This window comes from Bufo gargarizans, chromosome 2 (genome assembly GCF_014858855.1).
Source record: "Bufo gargarizans isolate SCDJY-AF-19 chromosome 2, ASM1485885v1, whole genome shotgun sequence".
NCBI lineage: Eukaryota > Metazoa > Chordata > Amphibia > Anura > Bufonidae > Bufo > Bufo gargarizans.
The window spans coordinates 219,363,632-219,376,303 of NC_058081.1; the positions used below are offsets into that span (position 1 = coordinate 219,363,632).

At 45.3% G+C, this 12,672-nt stretch overlaps 1 protein-coding gene across 1 annotated transcript in view; it reads right to left on the reverse strand.

The window, feature by feature from the left end:
• Window positions 1–12,672, reverse strand: part of IL15RA (interleukin 15 receptor subunit alpha) — a 199,916-nt gene that overhangs the window by 25,976 nt on the left and 161,268 nt on the right. The gene's annotated exons all lie outside the window — the stretch shown is intronic.

Consider the following 12,672-nt stretch of genomic DNA (forward strand, 5'->3'; position numbering starts at 1 on the left):
CTCTGGATCATTTGTAGTTTCAAAAATTGTATAGCGTTTCAAGTCTATGGGAATAAATATTGCAATAAACATATACAATGCAGTTCAATCATATAGAACAACATAAGTGTACACATATGAGTGTTACTCATATTGCAAGTTAACCCTTCCAAATGTACTAAAGTAGTGAGTTTATGGCTTTATGAGCAAATATGAACAAATTCCCAAAGTACTACAATGATATCCAGCAGCTTTGCAATCACATGATCACCGATCCAATACAGAAAGTGGCATTGCAACTTTTCCTACTCTCTGCATAAGACTCACTGAGTGCCATGTTTGCTGGTAGAAACAGTAAGGCCTCTTTCACACGAGCGTGATGGATTAGGTCTGGGTGCGTTCAGTGAAACTCGCACCATTTTGCAAGCAAGTTCAGTCAGTTTTGTCTGCAATTGTGTTCAGTTTTTTTCAGCGCGGGTGCAATGCGTTTTGATGAGTTTTTCACGCGCGTGATAAAAAAAAACTAAAGGTTTACAAACAACATCTCTTAGCAACCATTAGTGAAAAACGCATTGCATCCGCACTTTCTTCCGGATGCAATGCGTTTTTCACTGAAGCCCCATTCACTTCTATAGGGCCAGGGCTGTGTGAAAAACGCAGAATATAGAACATGCTGCGTTTTTCACGCAACGCAGAACTGATACTCATGAAATAAATGGATCAGGATTCAGTGCGGGTGCTGTGCATTCACGTCATGCATTGCACCCGCGTGGAAAACTCGCTTGTGTGAAAGTGGCCTAAGGCCCCGAGCACACCAGCACCCTAGACGATCAGCTTTTGGCCTCATGCACACGACAGTTTTTTTTCACGGTCCGAAAAAACGGGGTCCGTGGGTCCGTGATCCGTGACCGTTTTTTCGTCCGTGGGTCTTCCTTGATTTTTGGAGGATCCACGGACATGAAAAAAAAGTCGTTTTGGCGTCCGCCTGGCCGCGCAGAGCCAAACGGATCCGTCCTGAATTACAATGCAAGTCAATGGGGACGGATCCGTTTGAAAATTGAGCCACAGTGTGTCATCTTCAAACGGATCCGTCCCCATTGACTTACATTATAAGTCTGGACGGATCCGCTTGCCTCCGCACGGCCAGGCGGACACCCGAACATAACTTGAAGCGTCCCCATCACCATGGGAACGCCTCTACGTTAGAATATACTGTCGGATATGAGCTACTTCGTGAAACTCATTTCCGACAGTATATTCTAACACAGAGGCGTTCCCATGGTGATGGGGACGCTTCAGGTTAGAATACACTGCAAACTTGGTACAAGACTGCCCCCTGCTGCCTGGCACCACCCGATCTCTTACAGGGGGATATGATAGCACAATTAACCTCTTCAGGTGCGGCACCTAAAGGGGTTAATTGTACTATCATATTCTTCTGTAAGAGATCAGGGCTGCCAGGCAGCAGGGGGCAGACCCCCCCCCTCCCCAGTTTGAATATCGTTGGTGGCACAGTGTGTGCCCATCGCCCCCCCTTCCTCCCTCTATAGTTAAAAATCGTTGGTGGCACAGTGTGTGCCCATCGCCCCCCCCCCCCCTTCCTCCCTCTATAGTGAAAACTTAGATCAGAAAAAGCTTTTATGCAGACGGATCTTCGGATCCGTCTGTATGAAAGCAACCTACGGCCACGGATCACGGACACGGATGCCAATCTTGTGTGCATCCGTGTTCTTTCACGGACCCATTGACTTGAATGGGTCCGTGAACCGTTGTCCGTCAAAAAAATAGGACAGGTCATATTTTTTTGACGGACAGGATACACGGATCACGGCCTCGGCTGCAAAACGGTGCATTTTCCGATTTTTCCACGGACCCATTGAAAGTCAATGGGTCCGCGAAAAAAAACGGAAAACGGCACAACGGCCACGGATGCACACAACGGTCGTGTGCATGAGGCCTTTTTCAGCACCCACTGGCTCCAGAAACAAAATAGTGAATGGAGCTGTAAGCAGAAGTCTCTGTCCACTGTGTTTCTTCCGTGCCATTTTACAGGAGCGGAGCTGCAGTATGCTGCCAGCTAGACCTTTATATTTTAATGGTCTTATAACACAAATATGATAAGCCTTTCAGTATACAAGGCTGTACAGCTGGCACAACCCCACATTTGGTTCAGGGTTAATTGCCCATAGCATAGATTAAGGTGAAAGGTCCATATGAAAACAATACACGATACTCATGAAGCAAACGTTGTCATGATTTATAGATTGGTTTTTGGGGGGAGGGGGGGCTGGGTGTGCACTTCCCAAGATTGGAATGTGGGTGTGCACATTAATTTATGCTGGATGGCCTTCAGCACTTACACCTCATATTTAGTTTTGGGATATGGCTTTTAAATTTAAATTTATTTATTTTTTACTCTTTTTCCACGTTTCGTTATCTGTTTAGGAATATGCAGCCTTCTATTACATGCTTGTAAAGTACCAGTTAGAACATGCAGTCAGGATAGTTTTCCATAACCATGAATTTGTAAAAAAAAAAATGCAAGAATAAATATAAACCTGGACTCTTTATTAAAACGGGGCAACTTTGTGGAATTAGGAACTTTTATCCAGAGCTAGATTTGGTTATAAACACCAGAACTGAGGTAATTTATATATACAGTATCTCACAAAAGTGAGTACACCCCTAAATGAAAATGGCCAAATTGTGCCCAATTAGCTATTTTTCCTCCCCAGTGTCATGTGACTTGTTAGTGTTACAAGGTCGCAGGTGTGTTTAACCACCTCCGGACCGCCTAACGCACATGTGCGTTCCGGAGGTGGCAGGCTGGCGCACAGTCACGCATATATGCGTCATCTCGCGAGACGCGAGATTTCCTGTGAACGCGCGCACACAGGCGCGCGCGCTCACAGGAACGGAAGGTAAGCGAGTGGATCTCCAGCATGCCAGCGGCGATCGTTCGCTGGCAGGCTGGAGATCCGAATTTTTTAACCCCTAACAGGTATATTAGACGCTGTTTTCATAACAGCGTCTAATATACCTCCTACCTGGTCCTCTGGTGGTCCCTTTTGTTAGGATCGACCACCAGAGGACTCAGGTAGGTCAGTACAGTCGCACCAAACACCACACTACACTACACCCCCCCCCCCCCGTCACTTATTAACCCCTTATAAACCCCTGATCACCCCATATAAACTCCCTGATCACCCATATAAACTCCCTGATCACCCCCCTGTCATTGATCACCGCCCTGTCATTGATCACCCCCTTGTCAGGCTCCGTTCAGACGTCCGTATGATTTTTACGGATCCACGTATACATGGATCGGATCCGCAAAAAGCATACGGACGTCTGAATGGAGCCTTACAGGGGGGGGGGGTGATCAGTGACAGGGGGGTGATCACCCTGATTACCCTGATCACCCCTGTCATTGATAACCCCCCCCTGTAAGGCTCCATTCAGACGTCCGCATGCGTTTTGTGGATCCGATCCATGTATCCATGGATCCGTAAAAAATCATGCGGCTGTCTGAATGGAGCCTTACAGGGGGGGTGATCAGTGACAGGGGGGTGATCACCCTGATTACCCTGATCACCCCTGTCATTGATAACCCCCCTGTAAGGCTCCATACCGACGTCCGCATGCGTTTTGTGGATCCGATCCATGTATCCATGGATCCGTAAAAAATCATGCGGATGTCTGAATGGAGCCTTACAGGGGGGGTGATCAGTGACAGGGGGTGATCACCCTGATTACCCTGATCACCCCTGTCATTGATAACCCCCCTGTAAGGCTCCATTCAGACGTCCGCATGCGTTTTGTGGATCCGATCCATGTATCCATGGATCCGTAAAAAATCATGCGGATGTCTGAATGGAGCCTTACAGGGGGGGGTGATCAGTGACAGGGGGGTGATCACCCTGATTACCCTGATCACCCCCTGTCATTGATAACCCCCCTGTAAGGCTCCATTCAGACGTCCGCATGCGTTCTGTGGATCCGATACATGTATCCATGGATCCGTCAAAAATCATGCGGATGTCTGAATGGAGCCTTACAGGGGGGTGATCAGGGAGTCTATATGGGTGATCACCCCCCTGTCATTGATCACCCCCCCCCCCCCCCCCCCCTGGTAAGGCTCCATTCAGACATTTTTTTGGGCACAAGTTAGCGGAAATTTTTTGTTTGTTTTTGTTTTTTCTTACTAAGTCTCATATTCCACTAACTTGTGTCAAAAAATAAAATCTCACATGGACGCACCATACCCCTCACGGAATCCAAATGCGTAAACATTTTTAGACATTTATATTCCAGACTTCTTCTCACACTTTAGGGCCCCTAAAAAGCCAGGGCAGTATAAATACCCCACATGTGACCCCATTTCGGAAAGAAGACACCCCAAGGTATTCCGTGAGGGGCATATTGAGTCCATGAAAGATTGAAATTTTTGTCCTAAGTTAACGGAAAGTGAGACTTTGTGAGAAAAAAACAAAAAAAAATCAATATCCGCTAACTTATGCAAAAAAAAAAAAAATTCTAGGAACTCGCCATGCCCCTCATTGAATACCTTGGGGTGTCTTCTTTCCAAAGTGGGGTCACATGTGGGGTATTTATACTGCCCTGGCTTTTTAGGGGCCCGAAAGTAGGAGAAGAAGTCTGGGATCCAAATGTCTAAAAATGCCCTCCTAAAAGGAATTTGGGCCCCTTTGCGCATCTAGGCTGCAAAAAAGTGTCACACATGTGGTATCGCCGTACTCAGGAGAAGTTGGGCAATGTGTTTTGGGGTGTCATTTTACATATACCCATGCTGGGTGAGAAAAATATCTTGGTCAAATGCCAACTTTGTATAAAAAAATGGGAAAAGTTGTCTTTTGCCAAGATATTTCTCTCACCCAGCATGGGTATATGTAAAATGACACCCCAAAACACATTGCCCAACTTCTCCTGAGTACGGCGATACCAGATGTGTGACACTTTTTTGCAGCCAAGGTGTGCAAAGGGGCACATATTCCAAAGTGCACCTTTCGGATTTCGCAGGCCATTTTTTACACATTTTGATTGCAAGGTACTTCTTACACATTTGGGCCCCTAAATTGCCAGGGCAGTATAACTACGCCACAAGTGACCCCATTTTGGAAAGAAGACACCCCAAGGTATTCCGTGAGGGGCACGGCGAGTTCCTAGAATTTTTTATTTTTTGTCACAAGTTAGCGGAAAATGATGATTTTTTTTTTTTTTTTCCTTACAAAGTCTCATATTCCACTAACTTGCGACAAAAAATAAAAAATTCTAGGAACTCGCCATGCCCCTCACGGAATACCTTGGGGTGTCTTCTTTCCAAAATGGGGTCACTTGTGGCGTAGTTATACTGCCCTGGCAATTTAGGGGCCCAAATGTGTGAGAAGAACTTTGCAATCAAAATGTGTAAAAAATGCCCTGCAAAATCCGAAAGGTGCACTTTGGAATATGTGCCTTTTTGCCCACCTTGGCAGCAAAAAAGTGTGACACATCTGGTATCGCCGTACTCAGGAGAAGTTGGGGAATGTGTTTTGGGGTGTCATTTTACATATACCCATGCTGGGTGAGAGAAATATCTTGGCAAAAGACAACTTTTCCCAATTTTTTTATACAAAGTTGGCATTTGACCAAGATATTTTTCTCACCCAGCATGGGTATATGTAAAATGACACCCCAAAACACATTCCCCAACTTCTCCTGAGTACGGCGATACCAGATGTGTCACACTTTTTTGCTGCCAAGGTGGGCAAAGGGGCACATATTCCAAAGTGCACCTTTTGGATTTCACCGGTCATTTTTTACACATTTTGATTGCAAAGTTCTTCTCACACATTTGGGCCCCTAAATTGCCAGGGCAGTATAACTACCCCACAAGTGACCCCATTTTGGAAAGAAGACACCCCAAGGTATTCCGTGAGGGGCATGGCAAGTTTTTAGAATTTTTTATTTTTTGTCGCAAGTTAGTGGAATATGAGACTTTGTAAGAAAAAATAAAAAAAATAAAATCATCATCATTTTCCGCTAACTTGTGACAAAAAATAAAAAGTTCTATGAACTCACTATGCCCATCAGCGAATACCTTAGGGTGTCTACTTTCCGAAATGGGGTCATTTGTGGGGGTTTTCTACTGTTTGGGCATTGTAGAACCTCAGGAATCATGACAGGTGCTCAGAAAGTCAGAGCTGTTTCAAAAAGCGGAAATTCACATTTTTGTACCATAGTTTGTAAATGCTATAACTTTTACCCAAACCATATTTTTTTTTGCCCAAACATTTTTTTTTTATCAAAGACATGTAGAACAATAAATTTGGCGAAAAATGTATATATGGATGTCGTTTTTTTTGCAAAATTTTACAGCTGAAAGTGAAAAATGTCATTTTTTTGCAAAAAAATCGTTACATTTTGATTAATAACAAAAAAAGTAAAAATGTCAGCAGCAATAAAATACCACCAAATGAAAGCTCTATTAGTGAGAAGAAAAGGAGGTAAAATTCATTTGGGTGGTAAGTTGCATGACCGAGCGATAAACGGTGAAAGGAGTGTAGTGCCGAAGTGTAAAAAGTGCTCTGGTCATGAAGGGGGTTTCACCTAGCGGGGCTGAAGTGGTTAATTCGGTGTTATCGCTCACATACTGGTCACTAGATGTCCAACATGGCGCCTCATGGGAAAGCACTCGGAGGATCTGAAAAAAAATTGTCTACATAAAGATGGCCTGGGCTATAAGAAGATTGCCAAGACCCTGAAACTGAGCTGCAGCATGGTGGCCAAGATCATACAGCGGTTTACCAAGACAGGTTCCACTCAGAACAGTCCTCACCATGGTTGACCAAAAGAGTTGAGTGCATGTGATCAGCATCATCCAGAGATTGTCTTTTCAAAATAGACGTATGAGTGCTGCCAGCATTGCTGCAGAGGTTAAAGGGGTGGGGGGGGTCAGTCTATACACTGCACACTGCATCAAATTGTTCTGCATGGCTGTCGTGCCAGGAGGAAGCTTCTTCTAAAGCTGATGCACAAGAAAGCCTGCAAGCAGTTTGCTGAAGACAAGCAGACTAAGGGCTGTTTCACACAAGCGGATGTCGTGCGTGTCATCCGCTGCATGAAAGACAGCCAAGCCCTGCACTGGACAGCAGAGACACGGAGCAGTAACATGATTGATAATGCTCCGTGCCTCTCTGTGATCTTTTTACTACAAAATTACAGTGAGATAAAGTTGTCAGCGTGATTTTGTAGTAAAAAGATCACAGAGAGGCACGGAGCATTATCAATCATGTTACTGCTCCGTGTCTCTGCTGTCCAGTGCAGGGCTTGGCTGATTTTCAGGTCGTGTGAAACAGCCCTAAGGACATGGATTACTGGAACCACGTCCTGTGGTCTAATGAGACCAAGATAAACTTATTTGGTTCCGATGGTATCAAGCATGTGTGGCGTCAACCAGGTGAGGAGTACAAAGACAAGTATGTCTTGCCTACAATCAAGCATGGTGGTGCATGAGTTCTGCCAGCTGTGGGGAACTACAGTTCATTGAGGAAACCATAAATGCCAACATGTACTGTGACATACTTAAGCAGAGCATGATCCCCTCCCTTCAGAAACTGGGCCACAGGGCAGGATTCCAACATGATGACCCCAAACACACCTCCAAAACGACCACTGCCTTGCTAAAGAAACTGAGGGTAAAGGTGCTGGGCTGGCCAAGCATGTCTCCAGACCTAAACCATATTGAGCATCTGTGGGGTATATAATTGCAAATTTTTGAATGGGCCCCATTCCCCAAGCAACTTTTTTGCAACCTTCACTCCTGTGGCTAGTCAGACAGGGCCCAGCAGCCACTCAGTTTCCTACAGTGTCACTGTATATAATATAATTGTATAATACTGTTGAGGGGACCCTGACAATAAAATCTTTTAGTCCTCCTCCTGTATAGGCCTCTTCTGAGTTGGGGCTCCAAAGCAGCCACTTCCACTGCTTCCTCAATAGCTCCACCCCTGTTCCTCGCCTTTTGTCTCAATCTGAGCCACCAATCAGGTGTCAGACCACGCACCTGTTTCTTCCTGTCTCCTCTGCTGGTAGCAAACAGTGTCACAGCCAAAGATAGGAAGTGACAGCTCTCAGAGAAAGCTCCTCCATCTTCAGCTATAAGACACCTACCAGTGCCAGGTACATAACAGCAGCTAAGAGACTGCCATCTCTCCCTAGTCTCACCCACTGGCTTTAAAGAATTTATCAATATGGCAGTATTATATTATTGACTCTGCTAAAGGACTACCACTACCCAACACTCCATACCACCAAGTAAACAAAAACCACAATGCTCAACAGTATTCTGCATACATCAACAGCAACACATACATCAATATTCAATAACTGCAAAGTGTTCTGACTGATAAACCTTTTACAAGTCTGTCTTATTACATTTTTGCATTCTCTGGGTGCTGTATTTTTTCAGGCTGTTCCCCACAGACTTCTACAGGGGGAAGAACACTTGAAAACCTCAGAAAAATGTATGACTTAAAGGGATTATCTTACAAAAAATATTCTACATTTTCAAACCAGCACCTGGATCTGAATACATTTGTAATTGCATGTAATTAAAACATGTAATTAAAAATTTAGCATAGCCACTGAGTTATTCAATAAAATGTATCCGTATTGTGCCTCCTGCTGTTTATTATTTTTCTTATTTCTTTTTCCGGCTCACTGAGAAGTCCGCACATGCTCAGTTTCATCCTTCAGCTACCTTCTGAGCTGCGATAGGTAGAGCTGAGACACGCCTCCTGAGCTGTGATAGGAAGAGCATGGACACGCCCCCTGAGCTGTTATAGGAAGAGCATGGACACGCCCCACTATCTGCAGCAGAAAAGACACTCCCCTTAAGCTGTCAGCTTGATATAAATCTACCAGAGCAATGAATGTGGAGATCTCTGGATCCATGTGAGGTACATGGCTGGTTCTAGCGTTGGTAGAAAGAGATTGATTGTCATGTACTATGTTGATATCTGATTTTGATGTTATACATTAATCATGGGATAACTCCTTTAAAAAATGACACCCCTAAAATCTGCTTGTTAAAAAATTCCATGAATTTCCTGGCATTTTTTCCCCACGGCCTCCACAACGGCACCACCCAAAGGGTACCCCGCCTCCCCAGGGACAGGAAAGAACTAGGAGACCAGTGCTTAAAAGCCTCATCCTTCTTACCTTCTCCAGTTGTTTTCTGTCCCTTGGGATGCATGTGTGGATCAGCGCATAGAGATCGCAGAAGCCTTTAGTTTTGTTCACCCCGGCAGGTTCGGGAGGGCTTCTGTAGGAGGAGCATCGCGGGGCAGTATGGTGGCTCTTTTGTGGTCCGCAAAAAACAGATCCGCAAAAAAAAGGGATGACGTCTATGTGCATTCTGTATTTTGCGGAACGGAACAGCTGGCCCCTAATAAAACAGTCCTATCCTTGTCTGTATGTGGACAATAATAGGACATGTTACATTTTTGGGTAGAATGGAAATATGGACATATGGAAAAGGAATGCACACGGAGTACCTTCCTTTTTTTTGCAGACCCATTTAAATAAATGGTTCTATATACGGTCCACAAAACAAAAGGAGCGGACACAGAAAGAAAATGCGTTTGTGTGCATAAGCCTTAAGTCCGGCGGATGCCAGCATCTCTGGGCTTCTAATGCTTCCAGTGCTGGGATTGGAAGTGTGGGCCAGTGGATTAGTGAAGTTCCCAAGGCCGGGGAACGCTCTGTTTGGTCTCGGAAGAGCGGGACGGCAGTTATGACATCAGACGCTGCACATGAGACGTGCGTATGACGGCGGCCTCAGAGCAGGCAATACAATTTAAAGATGGAAGTCAGCATTCTCAGGAGTGTGTAGTGCCGACTGACATCATGTCCCTGCAGCCAGAGAATGATTCCCGAAAATCTACTGACCCCTCTCGGCCTTCCAGCTCGGTAAGCCTCCTCTCTCTGGAGCCCTTCTTTGTATTTATGGCTTTCTGACACAGAGTGTTCTGGTGGGGGTCCCTTTTTCTTGGTGACGGCCTTCTATTTGTTTGGGGGGTTTTCTTGGATTAAATTTGGCTCATTTGCTCTAACCTAAGAGAAAGAGAGCTTAAAGGATAACTGTCATATTTTTTTATTTATTTGCTAGTTTATTAGACCGTTGCTATGGCTCATCTGTCTCCGGCTAGGAAGACGGAGGGGCGGTCCTTCACACTGCATGAGGCTTCAGAGCGAGGAGGCGTGTCTCTCAGTAATCCAATCTGATTGGCTGGCAGGAAGCTGCTGGCTACAGCAAGTTTGTATGTGACCTAAGAGAATGCAGTTTTGGTCTCAGAGAACTGGCAGAGGAGCCATCTTGAGAAGATCCTCATAATGTAGGATTAAAAACAGCCGTAACTAAAACTCAAGGAAAACAGTGGCAAGTGAAGAAACTAAAGATTGCTTTATGCATAATGCTGCTGCAGCAGTAACATATGGTAAAATAGATTTTTTGATGAAAATATGACAGTTATCCTTTAAGGCCTCTTTCACACAAGCGAGTTTTCCGTGCTGGTGCAAAGCATGATGTGATAGCATAGCACCTGCACTGAAATCTGACCCATTCATTTCAACGGGTCTATGCACATGAGTGTTTTTTTTCACGCATCAGTTCTGCATTGCGTGAGAAACACAGAATTTTTTATATTCTGCGTTTTTAATGCAGCCCTGGCCCCATAGAAGTGATTGGGGCTTCACTGAAAAACGCATTGCATCCAGTAGCAAGTCCGGATGCAATGCGTTTTTCACTGATTGTTGCCAAGAGATGTTGTTTGTAAACCTTCAGATTTTTATCACGTGTGTGAAAAACACATCAAAACCCGTGCGGTAAAAACTGAACAAATGAACTCAATCACAGACAAAACTGACTGAACTTTCTTGCAAAATAGTGCGAGTTTCCCTGAACGCACCCTAAGCCAATCCGTATCGTTTGTGTGAAAGAGGCCTAAGACCGTGTGGAGAGCAGTCACAAAAAAGGAGATGCCCCTTATGCAAAAGAGCCCTTTCTGTCTCATGTAAAAAAGAGTTAAGTACAAAATGTACTGATAAGATTATGTCTGATGAATCTCCCTCACTGGTAGAAAATGTTAGATCATTAATAAGAGAAGAAGTTGGGGCTGCTATTCAAGCAAAACTTGCTATGGCTCCTCCTAGGCCATTCACATCCAAAGCTTTGTCTTTTCCACCTGAAGAAAAGCATTCAGATCTGAATGAGGGTGAACTATCCTCAGATTCCAGTTTCTCAGAGGATACGTCGGGTCGCCTGTTATGCTCTATTGAAGAGACAAAATCTCTATTGAAAAATATTAGGGCTACTATAAATCTTGAGGAATCAAAAGAACCTTTGTCTGTGCAAGACCAAATGTTTTTGGGGTTGGCGGACAGAAGGAAAATAGTCTTCCCGGTTCACAATGATATAAAAAAACGTATCCTTAATAAATGGAAAGACCCAAAGAAAAGACAAGCTACATCCCGAGTATTTAACCACTTAGCGCTACGCTAACGCCGAAAGGCGTCATCGCGGCGGCTCTCCCAGGCTACGCTAACGCCAATAGGCGTCATCTCGCGTGAGCCGAGATTTCCTGTGAACGCGCGCACGCAGACGCGTGCGTTCACAGGAACGGGAGGTAAGCGAGTGGATCTCCAGCCTGCCAGCGGCGATCGCTCGCTGGCAGGCTGGAGATGTGATTTTTTTAACCCCTAACAGGCATATTAGACGCTGTTTTGATAACAGCGTCTAATATACCTGCTACCTGGTCCTCTGGTGGTCCCTTTTGTTAGGATCGACCACCAGAGGACTCAGGCAGCTCACTAAAGTAGCACCAAACACCACTACACTACACTACACCCCCCCCCCCTGTCACTTATTAACCCTTTATAAACCACTGATCAGCCCATATAGACTCCCTGATCACCCCCCTGTCATTGATCACCCCCCTGTCATTGATCACCCCCCTGTAAGGCTCCATTCATAGGTCCGTATGATTTTTACGGATCCACGGATACATGGATCGGATCCGCAAAACGCATACGGACGTCTGAATGGAGCCTTACAGGGGGGTGATCAATGACAAGGGGGTGATCACGCATATAGACTTCCTGATCACTTCCCTGTCATTGATCACCCCCCTGTAAGGCTCCATTCAGACGTCCGTATGATTTTTACGGATCCACTGATACATGGATCGGATCCGCAAAACACATGCGGACGTCTGAATGGAGCCTTACAGGGGGGTGATCAATTACAGAGGAGTGATCACCCATATAGACTCCCTGATCACCTCCGTCATTGATCACCCCCCTGTAAGGCTCCATTCAGACGTCCGTATGATTTTTACGGATCCACGGATACATGGATCGGATCCGCAAAACACATACGGACGTCTGAATGGAGCCTTACAGGGGGGTGATCAATGACAGAGGGGTGATCACCCATATAGACTTCCTGATCACCCCCTGTCATTGATCACCCCCCTGTCATTGATCACCCCCCTGTAAGGCTCCATTCAGACGTCCGTATGATTTTTACGGATCCACGGATGCATGGATCGGATCCGCAAAACACATACGGACGTCTGAATGGAGCCTTACAGGGGGGTGATCAGTGACAGGGGGGTGATCACCCCATATACACTC